Consider the following 20,158-nt stretch of genomic DNA (forward strand, 5'->3'; position numbering starts at 1 on the left):
TGCTCAACATCACTAATTATTAGAGAAATGCAAATCAAAACTACAGTGAGGTATCACCTCACGCCAGTTAGAATGGGCATCATCAGAAAATCTACAAATAACAAATGCTGGAGAGGGTGTGGAGAAAAGGGAACCCTCTTGCACTGTTGGTGGGAATGTAAATTGATACAGCCACGATGGAGAACAGTATGGAGGTTCCTTACAAAACTAACAATAGAATTACCATATGATCCAGCAATCCCACTACTGGGAATATACCCATAATTCAAAAAGACACATGTACCTCAACGTTCATTGCAGCACTATTTACAATAGCCAGGTCATGGAAGCAACCTAAATGCCCATCGACAGACGAATGGATAAAGAAGATGGGGTACATATGTACAATGGAATATTACTCAGCCATAAAAAGGAACGAAATTGGGTCATTTGTAGATACGCGGATGGATCTAGAGACTGTCATACAGAGTGAAGTAAGTCAGAAAGAGAAAAATACCGTATATTAACGCATATATGTGGAACCTAGAAAAATGGTACAAATGAACCTGTTTGCAGGGCAGAAATAGAGACACAGATGTAGAGAACAAACATATGGACACCAAGGGGGGAAAGTGGTGGTGAGGGTGGTGTGATGAATTGGGAGATTGGGATTGACATGTATACACTAATATGCATAAAATAGATAACTAATAAGAACCTGCTGTATTTAAAAAAAAAAAATTTAAAAAAATTGCTCACTGCTGTCCTCAAACAAGTCCCTTTCAAGTTCTTAGAAAGGCAGCTGAGACATTATCTAAACCCAGTGTTCCTGTTATAGATGAGGAAATGGAGGCGCACCTTGACTCCTTCAGGGTGTTCTCAGATACCCCATGGCAGAGCTGACCCTGGAATCTCAGGCGGAAGCAGCGCCCTTTGACCTTTTCAACTCTCACCCATTTGTGGGGAGTCAGCTGGAATTTGCTCTTTAGCCTGGGTTGTCCTTCCAACCCCCAGGCCCAGGTCTTGAAGTTCAGGGAGGCTGAGTGGCTTGGGGGTGGGGAGTTCCAGGCTGCAAACCACTTTCCCCTCCACTGTTTTCCTCTGAAAGGTAATCCTGAGCTCACAGAGATTCAATTAGGTTCCCTCCCGCCACTTCCAGAAGCAGAAAAGGAAACCCACACAATTAAAGATTTCCAGTAACCCAGAGTGATAACTACAGCGGGAGAATCCCAGCTCTGGAGCTAACAGAGGCAGAGGCGTTGCCTCAGGGCAGCCGATTCACCTCTCTTACCTTGGTTCCCCCTAATCTGTAAGAAGGGAGTGAAGATTTCAGGTTCTGTAATCTTACGGGGTTGTCAGGAGGATCTTAAGAGGTGCTGGTAGGGAAAAGCACTTTGAAAAGTTAAAAAGAGCTGAACAAATGGGAGGGAACATTATCAGAGAGAGAGAGAGAGAGAGAGAGAGGGAAGGAGGGCAGGAGAGGAGGAAGGAAAGCAGGAAGCCTTCTGCAGGATTCTGAAATATGGTCTTTAGGTTGTGCCTTAGAGGAAAAGACTTTTGGGGGTGGGGCTATAACACTTCTTGATGCTTGCACTAGGCCAGGCGGTGTGTTTTGCTCTCGCTGTACCATCTCATTTCCCCCTTCGAAACAACATATGGGGACTCTGGTATTATTGTTCTGCTCATTTGACACATGGGGAAGGAGGCACAGAGACCCTCGAACAACTTGCCCAAGGTCATACAGCTGCTGAGGGCAGAGCTGGTGCTCAAAGAGGTCATCCTGTCCTGGGAGGGAAGGCCACCCCTCCCGCCAAGGCAGGGGGAGGAGCTGAGGAGGCTCCCTGTCACCAGGGTGTCCGAGTCACCATCAGGAGACCTGGACTCGAGTCCCAGCTCAGCTGCTTATTAACCGTGTGACCTGGGGTGAGTCCTGTCGCCTCTTGGAGCCTCAGTCTCTTCGGCTGCACCACGGTGATAAAAAAAAAACCTGCCCCACCTCCCTCACGGGGAGCACGTGAGGATTCCATGAAATCACTGATACTGCAGGTGCTTTGAAACAGCTGTGAAGGGGGACAGAAATCAAGAGCTCCTGATCGTTTCTTTGGAGAGGCAGTCCCAGGTTATTACGTGGTGACATCCAGCTCCTCGTCCCCTCGGCTTGCCCTCCACACCCGAGTGGTGGAAGTCTGAACCGGGGCCTGTGGGTCTCCTCAGATATTGGTTTGGTGGGGAGGGGGAAGAGAAGCATCAGACTGTGCCAGCTTAAGGATTCCCTGAACAAACACATTAGAGCATTGGCTTAAGGTTCTATCCTAGGCCCCAATTTCAGCACGGCCCCTTTCTCCTGTTGGTTGTTAAACAAACAGGCTTTCAGCTACTTGGGCAGGATTTAACTAGCGATCAGCCCTAGAGATAAGTGGATCACATTCAGCAAGCTTACATGGGAGTAATTTGTACCCAAGAGTAGTTCATGATTTATATTTTTGAGTCCACAGTCAGGGAGCTATCTTTCAGTGGCTAGAGACACAGGCTCCCCATACTGTATACCCATTCTGTCCAGGGCTGAGATAACTGGGAAACAGAAGACTGACCAGACTCAAATCACAGCCAAAAGTGTGAAGAGTTTATTCTTATAAGACTGTAAACATTTTAAGGTAGGACTTCTTTCAGTGCATCTGCTCTGTATATCCCCCCTCCCCTCTTACCCCACATACCTGTAGCACTTTGCACAAAAGCGCAGAGAATGTTTGTGAAATGAATGGAATTAGGGGAAAGAGAATGCAGTGGTTTTACAAGTTTCCTGGAAGTCAAGGCAAAGGCTGGTGTGGCTCTTCCAGGGGACCAGCGTGTTTGTGCTTCTTTATTGTGCTTCCCCCTCTTGTAACCTCACTGCCCCCTCCTCAGGCTATACTTAACTCTAAGTGAGAGGGACCATATTTCCAAACCCCAAATTAGGAAACAAGGCTTGACAGAACATTTGAAGCTAGTCATCTCTATTCCAGAAGGATGTATGTCCTTCTGTTTGCACTGGGATTGGTAATATCCGCCTGCATTTTGGCAGATTTTTCTCAACCCAGTTTGCCAATTTACAGCTTTCCTTGCAATGATTACGTTGACTCCAAAATACATCTAGAGAAATCCCATGAACTCATCAATAGACCTTCAGATTAATTCACCCTGTGGCTTGTTGGTCCTATTCTGAAGCTTGCCATTTCTCCATTTCCCTAACTAATGTCCTTCCTGGAGTCCACTGGACTAATGTCCACCCCCCAGAGCACAGGTGGGGTGAGTGACTGAGTATGGCCAGGATTCTGCCCAAGGGGAGAACCCTAAGGTGCTGGATGGGGCAGAGGAGCCTTGGCTTCTAATCAATGATGTGTACGGGCAGGTCTCTACTCTCTAGGTCTCCTCTGTAAAACGGGATGGTGGAAGGCACAGACCCAAAGTCTTTTTTTTTTTTTTTTTTTTTTTTTTTTTTTTTTTTGCGGTACGCGGGCCTCTCACTGTTGTGCCCTCTCCCGCTGCGGAGCACAGGCTCCAGACGCGCAGGCTCAGCGGCCATGGCTCACGGGCCCAGCTGCTCCGCGGCATGTGGGATCTTCCCGGACCGGGGCACGAACCTGCGTCCCCTGCATCGGCAGGCGGACTCTCAACCACTGCGACACCAGGGAAGCCCAATCCAAAGTCTTAATGACCTCTTGCAATTCAAGCATTCGGTGAGTCATGGGTTGTGAGCATTTGCCCGCAGCCCCTGCTTTCCCTCCTGCAGTTTGGGGATAAGCTGTCATTTGCTCCTATCTAAGGCAAACACCTGCACTGGTCACTGATCCCATCCCCTCCTCCCTCGAGCAATGCTCCCTCCTCTCTCCTGCATCATCTGTTTTTCCCTCTTTGCTGAATCATTTACCATCAGTATATAAATATATATAAATATGCTATAATTTCTCCCATCGAAAAAGAAAGTCTCTCTTGACCTTACTTCCCTTCCAGCTTCTGTCTCGAACCCATTTTGATCACAACTCCACCCAAACTGTACCTTGTTAAAGTCACCAGCTCCCTCCATTGTGGTTAAACCCAATGGTCATCACTCCGTCTTCATCTTACTTGACCGCTTAGCAAGAATCAGCTGATCTTTCGTTCTTCCTTGAAACACTTTTTCCTCTTGGCTTCCATGACACTACATTCTCCTGATTATTCCTCAGGGTCCCCTTTGCTAGGACCTCCTTACCTCCTTCACCTCGAAATGTTGGAGGGTCCTAGGGCTCAGTCCCTAAATCTGTTCCCGATCTTCATTAATCCATTGGTGATCTCATTCAGTCTCATGGTGCTAAATGCCACTTGTCTTAGCCCAGATTGTCCTAGAAGCAGAACGTTAAGAAAAGGTTTGCATGCAGGTAGTTTATATGGGAATTAAATTCCAGAGAGCAGAAATGAGGGACAGGGTAAGAGAAACAGAGAAGAAAGGGAAACCAATTCAAGGTTGCATTACTGAGCTGAGCAGCACTGTGGGAGACTGATGCTTGACTCCATAGAACCATATAAGGAGATTCAGAACTGTCTCTCAAGGATGAAGAGGGCTCTTCATTTATCCACCAGCTCCCATGCACCATTGGTTAAGGGTGGCCCCAGGAGCATCACCTCTCCCATAATTCTGGGTTGTACATGTGGCAGTGCTTAGTGAGTTCCCACACTGTCCTACAGCTACCCTTGGGCGGGAAGCAAGAGGTACACAAAGCAGGCAGGGGTGAGGCACTGTCAGTTCCTACCCATTGCAAATCTGGCCAACATCAGCTGCTTGACATCAGATGGAGAAAGAGGTGAGGCCAAGAGGATTTACAGGCATGCCTGGGACTTCCCCGGTGGCCCAGTGGTTGAGAATCTGCCTTCCAATGCCAGGGACACGGGTTCGAGCCCTGATGGGGGAACTAAGGTCCCACATGCCACGGGGCAACAAGGCCCGCACGCCGCAACTAGAGAGAAGCCTGTGCACCACAACAAAGAGCCCGTGTGCTGCAACTAAGACCTGACGCAGCCAAAAATAAATAATATATATATTTTGTAAAACCTCACTTTAAAAAATAATAATAAAGGCATGCCTAAGAGGTGTCTGATACATCATCTATACCCTGATGACTCTCTCACATTCATATCTCCAGTCTGGGCCTCTCCCTTAAGCTCCAGACTCACATAGTCACTCCTGACTCCATATTTCCTTATTTCTTCTTGGTGGTCTCCTCAAAACCTGCTTCTCTCATAGTCTTCCCCCTCGTCGCTAATGGCCACTCCATCCTTCAGGTGTTCTTCCTTCCAAGACAAAGACCTTGGAGACATCCTTGAATCGGCAACACATATAATCCTTCAGTAAATTATGCTGGGTTTACCTTCAAAGTATATCCAAAATGTGACAATTCTAACCACAACTCCCTGTCCAAGCCACACCAACGCCCTCATCTGGATTCCTGTAATTACCTCCTCATTGGTCTCCCGCTCACTCACTTATCCTATTACAGTCTATTCTCCACCAGCAGCTAAGTGAGCCTTTTAAAATGTTAAGTCAGATAATGTCACTCCTTGGCACTTCCTTTCCCCCTTCCCTGCTTTCTATTTCTCCACCATACTTATCACCATCTGACATAATATACACTTCACGTTATTTACATTGGCTGCTGTCTCCTTCTACTAGAGTGAAAGCAAGAATTTTTGTCTGTTTTATCCCCGGTACCTAGAGGCATGCCTGGTGCATGGGGGGAGTACAGTGAATATTTCTTGACTGAAGAGCATCTAGATCGAGCCCCTGCACTTTTCAGATGAGGAAACTGTAGCCCAGAGTTATGACTGTACTAATTACACTGTGAGGCCTTCTTGATGCCTCTGCTGGTGTTCTGAATGACTCTCTCCATTCTCAGCAACATTAATTGTTAGTTGTTACTATGAATGTTGGCCGTCTATCAAGTCGGAATAGTAGTTTGTAGTCAGGCTCAGACACACCTCTGTGAAATCACTAGGGAACAGTTCCAAAGGCAATGGAAGCTTAGGTAATTTATGATCACATGGTATAAAGGGAGCAAGCAGCAACTGAGGGAATTCAAGGTGAGGGAGGGTGTCTGGGCTGTACTGAGGGAAGTGCAACCCTGAGATCCCTGAAGGAGAAAGCATTTCAGGTGTGGGAGCAGCAAGAGTGAGGAGACAGAATTACTAACCCCTTATATACACCATGTTCCATTCCTCATCTCAGTAGAGTAGATGGCAAGAGTAGGATGACTTTGGGTTTGATCTGAGTGGTAGGGTGAGTTCTATTCAGCCATGCTCTAGCTGTGCGACTTGGGCAAGTTACTTAGTCTCTCTGAACCTTGGTTTTCTCATCTACAAAATGAGGAAGATGATACATACCACAATGAATTATGAGGATTACGTGAAATAACATGAAAAATGCTTAGTGGAGTGATGCAGCCAAGCAATAAGTAGGATAGGGTGATTATGACGATTCTTTGACTAGATCATAGGAATATGCTGCAGTAAGTGCCTGGGCCCATCAGGAGGAAGCTGTGAGTGGCACAGAGGGTTGTACTGGGGAATGGTAAAATGCAGGGGCCAGATAACAGAGGACAATAAATGCCAAACTGAGACTAACACAATATTGGAAATCAACTGTACTTCAAAAAAGAAAAATAAATGCCAAGCTGAAGTCTTGGCACTGTGAAGTTAGTAAAGGATCTTGACCGGGAACACACAGAACACTGAGTGCCTGTGAGGCAAGAGAACCCTACGGCCAGAAGACCAACGGGAAAGAACAGCCTGCCATCCCCCAGCCCCTCCTCAGGTCCCTGTACATCTCCCCATCACTGCGCTTTCCTTGCACTGTTGCAGTGACCTGTTTCAGGTCTCCCATCTCCCGGAAGGTCTTTGAGGGCAGGGACCAGGGTGCAGTCATTCCTACCCTCAGAACTTGGCACAAGGCCTGGCACATAGTAGGGCTCCATCAGTGTTTGGTCTAGTCTGAATAACCTAGAGTGATGCTGTGGCATTAATTCAAGTGTATGGTGAGGAAAGCCCAGGCGGGGATAGCGGCAGTGAGGATGGGCAGAGTCAAATCATAGGCAACCTGGAAGGAGAAGCAGCAACTGTTGCAATTCTTTTTAGGTAAAAGTCAAGAAGACAGTGACCTAGGCTAAGAAGGAAAATACAGGTCTGAGTCCCAGGTCTGCTCCCAGCTCCAGGTCCTTGGGTAATTTTTAATCACTTTGTGGCAAATGTGGTATGCATGTCAGGGATGGGGGCAGATAGTATACCAGGTAACAGTTGTGAATGCCTGCTGAGCATTTAAGAGCTTTGAATCCAGAATCATAGATACAGAAAACCAACTGATGGTTGCCAGAGGGCAGAGGGGTGAGTTAAATAGGTGAGAGATATTAAGAGGTACAAACTTCCAGTTATAAAATAAATAAGTCACAGGAATGTAATGTACAGCATGGGAAATATAGTCAATAGTACTGTAATAACTTTGAACGGTGACAGATGGTAATTAGACTTATCATGGTGATCATTTTGTAACGTATAAAAATATTGAATCACTATGTTGTACACCTGAAACTAATGTAAGTCAATTATACTTCAATTAAAAAATAAAATTAAAGCTTTGGGGAATTCCCTGGAAGTCCAGTGATGAGGACTCGGTGCTTTCACTGCCTGGGCCAGGGATTGGTCAGGAAACTAAGATCCCACAAGCCGAGAGTTTCAGCCAAAAAAAAAAAAAAAAAAGCTTTGAACCTAAGCTTTACCATTGAGTAGCTGGTTGAACCTGGATATGTCATTTGGCCTCTCTGAGGCTGTTTTATCTAGAAAATGGAGATTAAAAAAGGGATAATAATGCCTGCTCTACCTTCCAGGGTGGTTGAAAGGATCAAACGGATTGTGGATATTCAAATGATTTGGAAACTGTCAGGTATTTTTAAAATGTAAAGCAGTGTTAGTAATATACTTCAGATTAATTCCCCAATCCTATTCTATTCAACTCTTCATTAAAAATTATGAGGCGAGGCTTCCCTGGTGGCGCAGTGGTTAAGAATCTGCCTGCCAATGCAGGGGACACAGGTTCAATCCCTGGTCCGGGAAGATCCCACATGCCACGGTGCAACTAAGCCCGTGCGTCACAAGTACTGAAGCCCGCGTGCCTAGAGCCTGTGCTCCGTAACAAGAGAAGCCACCGCAATGAGAAGCCCACACACCGCAACGAAGACGCAACACAGTCAAAAATAAATAAAATAAAATAAATAAATTTATTTTAAAAATTAAAAGATAAAAGAAACCATGGTTTCTTGTCTGGGGAGTATTTCACTGAGGTTTTGATACTGAAGAAACGGGAAGCAAATTGAATAAGGGAATGGTTAAGTGAATTCTGGTATATGTATATATATACTCAACACAATGCTATGCAGCTATAGTCTACATAGATTATGTGTAGGAATCTGGAAAATACTAATGATATATATTCTCTGACAGTCAGCCCCAGCAGGAAACATGACACACCCCAAATTGGGAAATTTGAAGAGAGTTGAATAAAGGGGTATTTACAAAGTTGTGGGCAGCATTGGAAAAGCAGAGGGGAGCTGTTTCTACTTCCAGGCTAGGCATGAAGGGGTAAGTGGGGCTCAATGGAGCATAAAGAGGGTCCCCAGACAAGAGCTCTGCCTTTGATGGAGGGAAGCAGCTAGTGTGCAGGGATCTGGAAGGGAGGGAGGCAGGGAGCAACCATCCCTCAAACCCAACCAGAAGCCAAAGGAGGGCAAAGGAGCACACAGCAGCCTCCTGGGGCACAGAGCAGGGTGAAGGCAGTTGGTGAGAAAATCTTCAGAGGCAAACAGAAGATACTCAGCACCACGAATTTACTGGGGGGAAAAAAACCATGATGCAAAATTATAGGGGTACTACAGAGATGTATGTGTGCATATATATATATATATATATGTGTGTATATTAGAAATAAGTCATAGGGAAATCCACCCAAAAGGCAATCATTATTGTATCAAGGTTTTGGGCCAGGGATTTTGGTAGACAGAGAGTAGTTGACTTTCAGTTATTGATAATGTGGCTACGTTGCTTTTCTTAACAAAACACAGTCAATGAAGCAAGCTGAGAAAGCGTATGGGGGAGGAGGCGGAACAGTGTAGGCTCCCCTTACTCCGAAGTCAGGTATCCTTCCAATTGCTTCATTTTACAGAAGGGAGAAGTGACTTGTTCAAACTCGCAAAGCAAGTGAGTGGGCAAGCTGGGAGGAAATCTGGATCCCCGCCTCCCCACACAGGTTTCCAACCTGCCCTCACCTCTCCATCCAACCCCACACCACCCTGCCCCCCCTTCCCTTCTCTTCTGCTGCAAATCCTAGAGCCACCGTGATTTGAAGTGGCTAAGCAGCCTCGCACCCTTAATCTCACTGTCTGAATGATAAATCCTGCAGGACAGCTCATTCCATTCAAGCCCTTCACACTCTCCTTTGAGGAGCTGGGTGGTCTCTTCCGCTGAAGCTGGGGCTGCCTGCCCTTCCTTCCACTTAGCGTTCCCCCAGGAGTCGAGGACTTCCCGGGAGCCAGGCGTTCGCCTACAAAACAATATCCAGATACGACACAGCCCTCCCAACCCCCTTTCAGGGCCAGACCATAAAATAAAGCCGCGTGGGCCTTGCACCCCTGGACAGGATCCTTTGTCTGGGTTGGAAACAGCCTGAAAAGATGAAAGGGGCTTCCACTCTGACCTCTTCACCCCTTGTTATCTTGCGCCAACTCCCTTTAGACTCTCTGAAGCCGACAGCAGCATTTTCCCATGGTCACCGGGGTTAACAACGTCTCAGCCGCCAGCGGAGAGTGGCATGTGAGGAATGTACCTGCCTAAGGGGCGATTATTTTCATCAAGGACAGGCTGAAATGGATAATGAGGTCAAAAACAAACGCCATTTCTTTCTCAAAGGACTCTCTAAAGAGAGGCTATTAGATATAGTTCATTAGTTGGGGGGTTGGGGAGGGAGGTAGAGAACTACTTTTTAAGACTGCTGCTCGAAGAGAGATGGAGGCATTTTGCCAAGTTTAGATTCTTCTCCAAGTCGGTAGGGGCTAAGTTTAGATACAGTCTGAATTTCAGGTACAGGCAACAAAGTGGACTCAAAAAAAGATTTGCAAGAGAATGTATTATAGTGATACAAGTGGGGTCCACAGTAAAATTTAAAAACAAACAAAAAACCCCCTAGGGATTTCCCAGGTGGTGCAGTGGTCGAGAACCCGCCTGCCAATGCAAGGGACACAGGTTCGAGCCCTGGTCCGGGAATATCCCACAAGCCACGGAGCAACTAGGCCTGTGTGCCACACCTACTGAGCCTGTGCTGTAAAGCCCGTGAACCACAACTACTGAAGCCCGTGCGCCTAGAGCCCGTGCTCCGCAACAAAGAGTAGCCCAGCCCCCACTGGCCGCAACTAGAGAAAAGCCGGCGCGCAGCAACGAAGACCCAATATAGCCATAAATAAATAAATAAATAAAACCCTAATACTTAAAAATCAAATATGGAAAACTGATGAACCAGAATTTATTTCTAAAAATGTTTCTCATGTGTTAGCGTCTTTATAAAATGTCCCCTTTCTGTTATCATCACCGTCACCATAATTCAGGCACTAACTCCCCACTCCTCACCCCCAGATTTTATCATTGCTTTGCAATGGAATCTCCACTGCTAAACCCTTTCCCTCCCAATTCTCCCTGCATCCAATACAGGTTCATCTTCTTAAACAGAATGTATCCAACCTCTACTCAAAACCTTTCACTGCTCAGTGAGGTGGGGTGTGAAGAGGTGTGTGCTAGCACAGAGCCTGGTTAGGGTAGGCACCCTCTCTCTCCCCTTTTCCTTTATATCACTACAGAATGAAATCCAAACTCTAGATGGCATTTAAAGCTCTCCAAAATCTGAACCTAATTAACATTCAATCTGTGACACCCCCCTCATTGCGCCTCCCCCCCCACACACATATTTAAAAGACCACTTTCCAATAATAACCCCAACTTTGCTAACATGGTCTCAAAACAAATGCCTTGAACAGTAGCAGGAGCACAGTAGACTCTTCTGGGTATGTTCTGGCTCTTCTTTGGGTTTCAATTTCTCATGGAAAAAATTAGCAAACAAAATTTCAGGCTTGGTTCAGTTTATGCAGAAATGACTTGCTGGAACACTATGGGAAGAGAGAGAAGGTCAAGGCCAAATGGGTGACCTCCCAATGTAACCGAGCAGGACCCTATGGGGCCTTCCCAGGGACAGGCCTTCCCTCATATCTTCTGCTTTAGCTCCTCTCTGAAGTACCTAGATAACAGTATTTGATGCACATTTCCTGAGTTGTTTTACAGATGTGAGAACCCCCCACCAAATGGAACATGTTAACTACTTGATGACCATGAGCACATAGCCCCAGGCCTCCTGGAGCCTAAGGACTGATAATGTTAACCCCTGTGACACCACCCAGTTACCTCACCATCAGCCAATCAGAGAGTTGTGCACAAGCTGATCACACACCCTGCGACATCCCTCCCTCTCACCTGGCTTTTTTTTTTTTTTTTTTTTAATATGAATTTATTTATTTATTTATTTATTTTTAGCTGTCTTGGGTCTTCGTTTCTGTGCAAGGGCTTTCTCTAGTTGCGGCAAGTGGGGACCACTCTTCATCGCGGTGCGCGGGCCTCTCACTATCGTGGCCTCTCACTATCGTGGCCTCTCTTGTTGTGGAGCACAGGCTCCAGACGCGCAAGCTCAGTAGTTGTGGCTCATGGGCCCAGTTGCTCCGCGGCATGCGGGATCTTCGCAGACCAGGGCTTGAACCCGTGTCCCCTGCATTGGCAGGCAGATTCTCAACCACTGCGCCACCAGGGAAGCCCTGACCTGGCTTTTAAAAACGCTTTGCGGGCTTCCCTGGTGGCGCAGCGGTTGAGAGTCCGCCTGCCGATGCAGAGGACACGGGTTCGTGCCCCGGTCCAGGAAGATGCCACATGCCGCGGAGCGGCTGGGCCCGTGAGCCATGGCCGCTGAGCCTGCGCGTCCGGAGCCTGTGCTCTGCAACAGGAGAGGCCACAACAGTGAGAGGCCTGGGTACCGAAAAAAAAAAATGCTTTGCCAAAAGCATTTTTTCAGGGAGCTCGGGGCTTTTTAGGGCATGAGCCACCTGTCTCTTTGCGTGGCCCTACGATAAACCTTTCTCTGCTCCAAATACTGACGTTTTGGTTTGTATGGCCTCACTGTGCGCTGGGCACACAAACTTGCGCTAACACCAAGAGTGCCCCCTTGGACAGGAGGGGGTCTGGACGTGCACATACGGACATACATTTGAGAAAAAAGCGCACCACTGCAAAAAAAAAATTACCAAAAAAAAAAGGGAAAAGAACAAGCTGGGAATGGAGTGCAGTGATTAAGAACACAGATGCTTCCTAACCAGGGCTAGTATCCTAACTTCTCTCTAAACCTCAGTTTCCTCACCAGGAAAATTGTGTTAATTTAATAACACCTATCTCTTAGGGTTCTTGTATTAAAAAAGGAGATGTGAGGAAAGCACTTAGCAGACTGCCTGCCACATAGTCAGTTCTATACATGTTAGCTTTAATGATGGTGATGAGATAGGCTGACACCTGCAAAAGCTGTTCTTTGCATAAAGAGACGACCTGGCTCTCTGTGAAACATGCTCCAAGCCCCCTGATCTGGCTGTGCTCACTCATGCCTTTGTACCTTTGCTCCAGCTCCTCTCCGGGTCTGGAATGTACTCTCCTCTCCTCATATCTCAAGACTCCTTAGAGAACACCTTCCCAGTGTGGCCTCGCCACATCAGGCCCGACCCCCACCCCCCAGCCCAGTAGAACTAATTCCTCCCTCCATTAAGGGACCACAGCTCTATGATGACATTTCTCACATTGTATAATAATGCTTGTGTATATGTTGGCCTCCAGTTAGAATGTTAACTTCTTGATTATCAGCTTTGGAATTCTCAGGGTCCAATGCCATCCCAGATCTAACCCGCCCATACGGTTGCTCAGTAAGTGTTTATGGAAGGAATGAACAAAGAATGTACAAAGGAGTGGCTTGTCCCTGAGGGTACCTGCATGGCTTCACACCCAATCCCACCCACCTAGCCTCTCAACCCTCAGACTCTTTCCAACACCTGTTTGAGAAGAATCACCACTCCTGGAGGATCCCTGGAGCCTAACAGGGTATTATTGCATTTTCAGCTGCTGCCTCCACCCCACCTTGTGTGACCTACTGGCCAGCTGGAGATGCCACAAGGAACATGACTCAGCGAGGCCAGAAGATAGTTTAGTACCCAAGTTTAGATAGACTAGTGCCCAAGCCGCCACTCTAGGAAATGTCTGCAAATCAATCCGTATAACATAGGTTATCAGTAGGAACGACTTGGTGGGCTTGCATGCTCTTTAGCTCCATTTTGTTCCATTTTGAGGAACAAAATGATAACTGATTACTTGGAATTTTTTGTCCAGTAGTCATGAAAGACACAAAGAATCCTGGTTCTTCTGCCTACGCTGAGTCCCAATCCCGAGTATTCATTGTGAGACAAGGGGTCAAATTCAAGGGTACATACAGTCTGCGGTCTTGAAATAGGACAAAGATGTTGGGTCCTCACAGGAATAAAGCCAATTGACCTTAGTCTTGTTAGCACCCGTTACATCCAAGTGAATTTATGGGTCACAGCCAGAGCTTCAGGGCTGCTGAAGGGGGTAATGCAGGGGGACAACGCGCAAGAGGTAAGGTAAGAAATGAAGCTTGGTCTCCAGTCAGATTGAGTCACTGTAGGAATTCACCACTTACTAGCTATTGGAATATGCAAGTATGTAAATCTCTGAGCCTTGGTTTCACCATCAACATAATGAGATAACCTAAATCAGAGGATGGAAGAAGGAGGATTAAATGTGATAACATAAAGTAGGGAGTCCTCTGTGCAGTGAGTGATTCCTCAATAAAAAGTAGTGGAAAGCTACAGATACATAAGCTGGAATAACAGTGGTCCAGTAAATAAGCAGAAATTAGGGAATATGTATGTCTGTGAGTTGGGAAGGGAGAGGGAGAGGGAGGATGGCTGCTCTAGGATGAATGTTGGTCTCCAAAGGCAAGGGCAGGGGAGAGACTGAAGTGAGAGGTGGGTATTGGAGGTGATGCAATCATCTATCCTAAAGTCCAGGAGTTATCTGTTCATTTGACCACCCACACCTTCCTAGCCATGATTCTGCCTTGTTCAGGGCCCTGCTCCACTAGATCCACTAGGATCCCCCAGGGAGCCGGGGAGCGTCACCCAGTTACGGTTTTATATTTTAAGATCTGGAAGGAAATCTTGAACATCGTTAAATCCCACGGTGTCATTTTATCAGTGAGGGAACTGAGGCCCAGAGAGAAAGACTAACTTGCCCAAGGACACTGTTCTAGTCCTGCCTCTGCCACTAATGTGCTGTGAAGCCTTGGGCAAGTCACTTTCTCTCTCTGAGCCTGCAGTTTCCTCCTCTGTAAAATGGGGGCTTGCAGTATTTCGATTTCTAAGTTCCCTTCAACTCCAATCTTTGCTATATTAAAATAATGGTTCCCTCTATCACTCTCAAGTTTAGACATTAGATTACTCCCCTCCCCCTCCCCCTCAAGACGCACACCCTGTCTCACACACAAGAGTCAAGAAAAAACATGTTTGGATAACACTTGAGCTCGCTTAATTTTAACCCAGTGCTAGTTTTCAGCAGGGGTAAGAACAAGAAGAGATTGGTCACACAGAAGAAACTGCCAGAGGAGGCCAGTGGCTCCCGGACGCCTGCCTGGGGTGGCCAGCCCCTGTAATCTCATCCCTGCAGGGCTCCTAAGAGCTGGCAGCATGACGGGATAAATAAGGCCAGCGATCGCACCTTACATGGCCATCCCCAAGGCCGCCCGGAATCCCTGGGATTACGCAGACTTCTGGAAGATTTGGAGCAAGTGCACATCACCTGCTGCCCCCCACAAGTGTGCCTGGGCTTCTGCAGCCTCCGTCTTGTGACTGAAGAATTTTTAAATGGAAGCTCTGAGCTCACAAAGAAGAAAATGTCTCCCTGATGTCACACAGTTGCTGCCAATTCATCAGCGCAAGCTAAAGGTCAGAGAGGGGAAGGCACTTCTCCAGGGTCCCGCGGCTGCTCCCTGAGACGGGGCTTCCCTTCCAGCAGGCTTCCCGCCAGTCACCCGGGCCAGCCCCAGGGAAGCCAAGCCGAGGGCTGTTTGCATTTCCAGGGCACGCACAGAGGCAGTTCTAACTCCACTAGCTGCTTTCTATACTTCCCTTCTCAGACATTAACCACTTCATCCTCCCACCCCTCTCCTGCCTCCACTCTTTTCTGTAGACGGTGCACCTTGGAACCTTGATACAACGCTGTCCTGAGGGTACTTCCCTTGGATCACTTCAGGGGTAAAAGCAAACTGCATGGAGGTTCTTTTGGTATTTTAATAACTAAATGCAGTGGTCAAAGAGCCAAGACTAGGAGTCCCACGGCCTACAGTGGCACCTTGGTTCCACTGCTTCCTAGCAGTGTGATATTTGTAAGTTATTTAACCTCTCTGGGCCAGCTGCCTGACCTGGAAGATGAGGATCATAAGAATACTTACCTCATGGTATTGTTTGACGATTCAATGTGAAGCACTGGTACACAGCCTGGCGTGCAGTGAGTGCTCAATAAATGTCAGCTTGGAACCAACACTCACAGCTCTAACTGGACACGTCACTTAATCTCCAAGTCTTAGTTTCCTCATTTGTCCAACGGGGATAGGCTGGTATGTGACTGACAGGGTCACTGTGAGGATTCAGTGAGAACGAATAGAAAACAATTAACACAGCACCTAGCATGGGACAAATAAATGGTGACCGCTTGGTACTATTATATCCATCAGTCAAACTGTGATCTGTAGGGAAGGCTCAAAGTATTCATTATAAAACACTTTCTCGGAGCCTGACACAGTCCTTATCTCCCAACAATTTATACTCCAGTGTTAAAAGACGAGACATATGAAAAACATGTATGTGATCAAACATGGACAAAAACCAATTTTTAAAAAATGAGTTTTAGAGTTTTTCCCTCTTTGGGGGACCGTTTTCAATTCCAGCCAAAGTTTCTAGGAGAAGAGAGAGATGAAAAGGAAATGTTACATCGGTAAGAGAGAAAGGATTAACTGGGGGACGGCAAGGAGACAGTCGATGGAAAATGAAATGACGCAGTAGGAGCAGGCTGAAATAACTGAGTAATAAGATAGCAGCGGATTTCTCTAGAGTTGGGAGGGACGACAGGCTAGCTCTCTGCTTCAAATGTAAGGGACAGACCTGCAAAGACAATGGCAACCACAGCCACGACCTGCTCAGCCTGGCTCACTGTGCCCAGCCATGCTGCCTGTGGGCCTCCCTCTGCGGCACCCTCAGCGCCCGCCAAACAGACTCCTGCATCAGCGATTGACTGAAGGCTGTCCCCTAGATCCAGTTGGCTGTCAATCCTGCCTCTCCCTTTTCCCTGTCATCCCCCATCCTCGCCTCGCCTGGCACAGGGAAGTCCTCGATGAACTGTGATAATGGTAAATGTGAGCCTTTCTTCTGGGCTCCTCTCACAGTGGCCCAAACAGGTGCACTCGGGCAGGAAACACCTCCTTCCCTGCCTTTATCCCTCCTTAGCCTCTTCACACCAGTTTTTCCTCTTTCCCTTACGACAAAGATGTTCAACGCTCTCGGTTTTATCTCCATGGGACATTAATATTTTAATGACAGTATCTAGAGATTCGACACAAATATATTCTATAAACATTTCTTGAGCCTATAGTCAATAACCAGGCACTGGGAGTTCCCTGGTGGCCCAGTGGTTAGGGCTGTGTGCTTCCACTGCAAGGGGCATGGGTTCGATCCCTGGTCAGGGAACAGAGATCCCACGTGTTGTGTGTCGAGGCCAAAAAAAAATTACCAGGAAATATTCTAGGCTCTTCCACTTTCTCACAACTACCCTGTTACTGCAGGTTGAGGTATCAGCTTCCCAGACGATTCTGATGAGAAACCTGGGATAATCACAGTGCGTGACTCTCCCCGCCCTCCTGCCCTTCAAATCCAGGCAATAACCAAGTGTTGTGAGATCGTGTGTCTCCCATATCCACTGGGCACGTCACCTCAGCCCTTCCTTGTCTGTCACCCTATCTATTCACGGATGTCCCTGCCTTTAGCCTTAACGTCTTCTGTCCTGCACAGCTGCTTCGTCTTCCTCAGAAGCCCCCTTCATCACATTAACCCCCCAACTCCAATCCTTCAGTGGTTTCCCCCCAAATTTCATTCGAGGTCCTCATAACCCTGCCCTAACTCTCTGGAGTGGATATATTCATAGAGCCCTGCCTTATCCATGACGGGGGTTTTAGCGGGGGAAGGAGGAGGGGGATGTCAGGGTACCAGTCTGACCAGAGAGGCTGTGTACACAGGAGGGCTGGTGCAATGTGACTGGGGTGAAAATCTGAATCATAGTCAATGAGGGCAGCCAAATTCCTATCTGGGAAATCAGGGCAGTCTGAAGGGTGAGGCCAAGCTGTAAACAGAATGAGTAATGAGGTCAGAAGCTGGTGGGGACCAGAATCATGTCTAGATGCAATTCAAGGAAACGGAAATGGTACAGGACTGAGGCTGTGAAGTGAATTATAAGAAGGTATTGGAGACCTGCTCCACTGTTTTACACGGGGATGGGATGGGAGGAGCAGCCCTCGAACTCTCCCTTCCCTCTGGCTTTGCGTTTGGTTTTTCATGTGTGTGTGATGCCCTGTCTTCTCTGCTGCCCACAGTTTCACACCCTTCACATGCCCCCAGCACTGCTGAGCGACTTGTCCTAGGTTGCAAGGTGGTGGATGTAGAAAAAGAGCTACATCTTCCGCCTAATAGGGGCCGTGCTCCGAGGGTGAGCTTACACTCATGCTTATAGGTTGGCAGATTGCTTCACATCTCTGTGTCTCAGATTCCTCATCTATAAACTAAGGATAATAACAACACTACTTCATAATAGTGTTATATAATAATAACACTACTATGAGGATTAGCCGAGCAAATATTTGTAAAACGCTTACAACAGTGCTTGGCACATAATAAATGCTGTATAAGTGTTAGTTAAATAAAAATAAGGTGCCCAGATGGTAAATAAGGCCAGTATTCAAAGTCAGTTCTAATTTTAACATTCGAGCGCTTAGATCCTCCACCACCTAAGGTCAATAGCAGGTTATGATGGACTAAGCTGACTACAGGACTTTCGAAAATTAATTTTCATTTCAACTGAAAATAGAAAAACATGCTGTTGGCTTATTTTACTTGGGCACACAGGAAATACCAGATGAGTGACTGCCCTTACCTGTTCTTAGGAAACCGCTAAGAAATTCAGAAGGACCAGTTCAAATAATAGTACCTATCCCCAATTTAATAGACCTTGCAGGAAAAAAAGTTAGACTTAGAAAATGACTGTGGACATCAAAAAGGAACAGCATGAATTAGGGAAGCTCAGTCTGGCGAGGTTAAGACTGCAGCTCCTGTTGGAAATGTAGCTGAGAGCAGATAATGCAAAGAGGAGGAAATAGTATTCTATTTCTTTTTCTTAAAACAGTTGGGGCGAGGGTGTTTGGAAAGGAGAGGGAAAATGTGACCGTATGGTTTGTAAAATGATTAAAAAAAAAAAAGGAAGGGACTTCCCTGGTGGCGCAGTGGTTAAGAATCCACCTGCCAATGCAGGGGACACGATCCCTGCTCCAGGAAGATCCCACACAATGCAGAGCAACTAAGCCCGTGCACCACAACTACAGAGCCCGCGTGCCGCAACCACTGAAGTGTGCGCACCTAGACCCGTGCTCCTCAACAAGAGGAGCCACGGCAATGAGAAGCCCCGCGCACCACAACTAGAGAAAGCCCGCACGCAGCAACGAAGACCCAACGCAGCCATAAATAAATAAATAAATAAATAAATAAATAAGTTTATTTTTTTTAATGCAGTGTAGTTATAGTTGAGTAGTGCAGTTATAGTTGAGTAGCATTCAAAGAAGAGAGTGCAAAAGTCCGCTCTAGCTATCAACCAGAAATCTTTATTAACTGAACCTCTCCGGTGACTACAGTATGGCACTAATAGATGTTTGAAAATGATGACCCTGATAGACTGAAAATTCCTAAACAGCTTTCTGAAACAAGAGAAAAAAGATTAAATGAAGCTTGGTATGGTTTGTGACAAGTGTACTTTATCGTATTCTAATTTTTCCAAAACAAGCAATATTTTTGTCATCTGAAGTATGTGGTGATTTATGTGCCATCTAATAACTTTCTATACATCATGCTATTAGAATGACACATTGCCTGAGGATGGTGGGTATCAGGGTTTAATATGTATTCCTTTCCCTAAACATACTTTCCTTCCATGTTCCCACCCTCTACCCTTTATGCCTTGTTTCTACCACAACAGGATTTTGTTTTAGGTCCAGACTTGACCCGATGGTCTTCTACTATTTTTATTCTTCCCTAAAAAAGGGGTGTCCCTGGCCTTAGGAACCACTTACCCTCACTCGAATAAGTTTCACACTCTGGGTGGAGGTTCTGAGGTGGGTGCTCTCTTTCTCATAAAAGACAACAAGAAAGGACAGTGCCTGGGTGTAACTGTTAAAAATAGACACATCTCTTGGGAGGTAGGGTCCTCAGAGAGTGGGACCAGACAGCTGAGTGGGGTGGAGCACGTGACTTAAGTTGAACAGAAACAGATCCTGCCAGGACCGCCCCGGGAACTCCCTGAGACACAGAGCAGGACTCAGAGGGTGCCTGCAGGTCCCCATATCCCTCACCCACATGGGAGGTTCTCCGGCCTTTTCTAATTACCGTCCCATTCCTTTCGCTGCTCCCCTTCTGAGCCCGCAGCTCAGGGCTCTGCATACCACAGGGGTCAGACACAAATAAAATCCGTACATGGACTCCATTCTCGGGTCACAGAATTTGGTTAACAGCTCAGACTGAAGATGGCCCTGGCTCCCACCTCCCTTTCCCCACCACAACATCTTTGCTTGTAAACACCAGTCCCTTAGTAACACCCTCAATCAGTCGCCTTTGGGCTATTATTCATCACCGGCTAACCTTAAACCAACTTCTCTTCACAGGCCTCCCCCCAG

The 20,158-nt window shown here is 46.9% G+C and overlaps 1 long non-coding RNA gene across 7 annotated transcripts in view; it reads right to left on the minus strand.

Moving 5' to 3' along the window:
• LOC114484207 (uncharacterized) overlaps positions 1–15,845 on the minus strand; it is a 65,643-nt gene extending 49,798 nt beyond the window's left edge. For 4 of the 7 annotated variants that reach the window (XR_008615666.1, XR_008615671.1, XR_008615667.1 and 1 more), the window contains exons 1-2: positions 15,626–15,845; positions 4,016–4,337 (exon numbers count right to left, since the gene is read on the minus strand). This is a non-coding gene — a long non-coding RNA (uncharacterized lncRNA). Of the gene's footprint in view, positions 1–4,015; positions 4,338–6,179; positions 6,343–15,625 lie in introns of all 7 variants that reach the window. The other 3 variants (XR_008615670.1, XR_008615669.1, XR_008615668.1) reach the window with 3 other exon arrangements.
• Between the last annotated feature and the right edge of the window lie 4,313 nt (positions 15,846–20,158).

Source organism: Physeter macrocephalus, chromosome 18, assembly GCF_002837175.3.
Source record: "Physeter macrocephalus isolate SW-GA chromosome 18, ASM283717v5, whole genome shotgun sequence".
Classification (NCBI taxonomy): Eukaryota; Metazoa; Chordata; class Mammalia; order Artiodactyla; family Physeteridae; genus Physeter; species Physeter macrocephalus.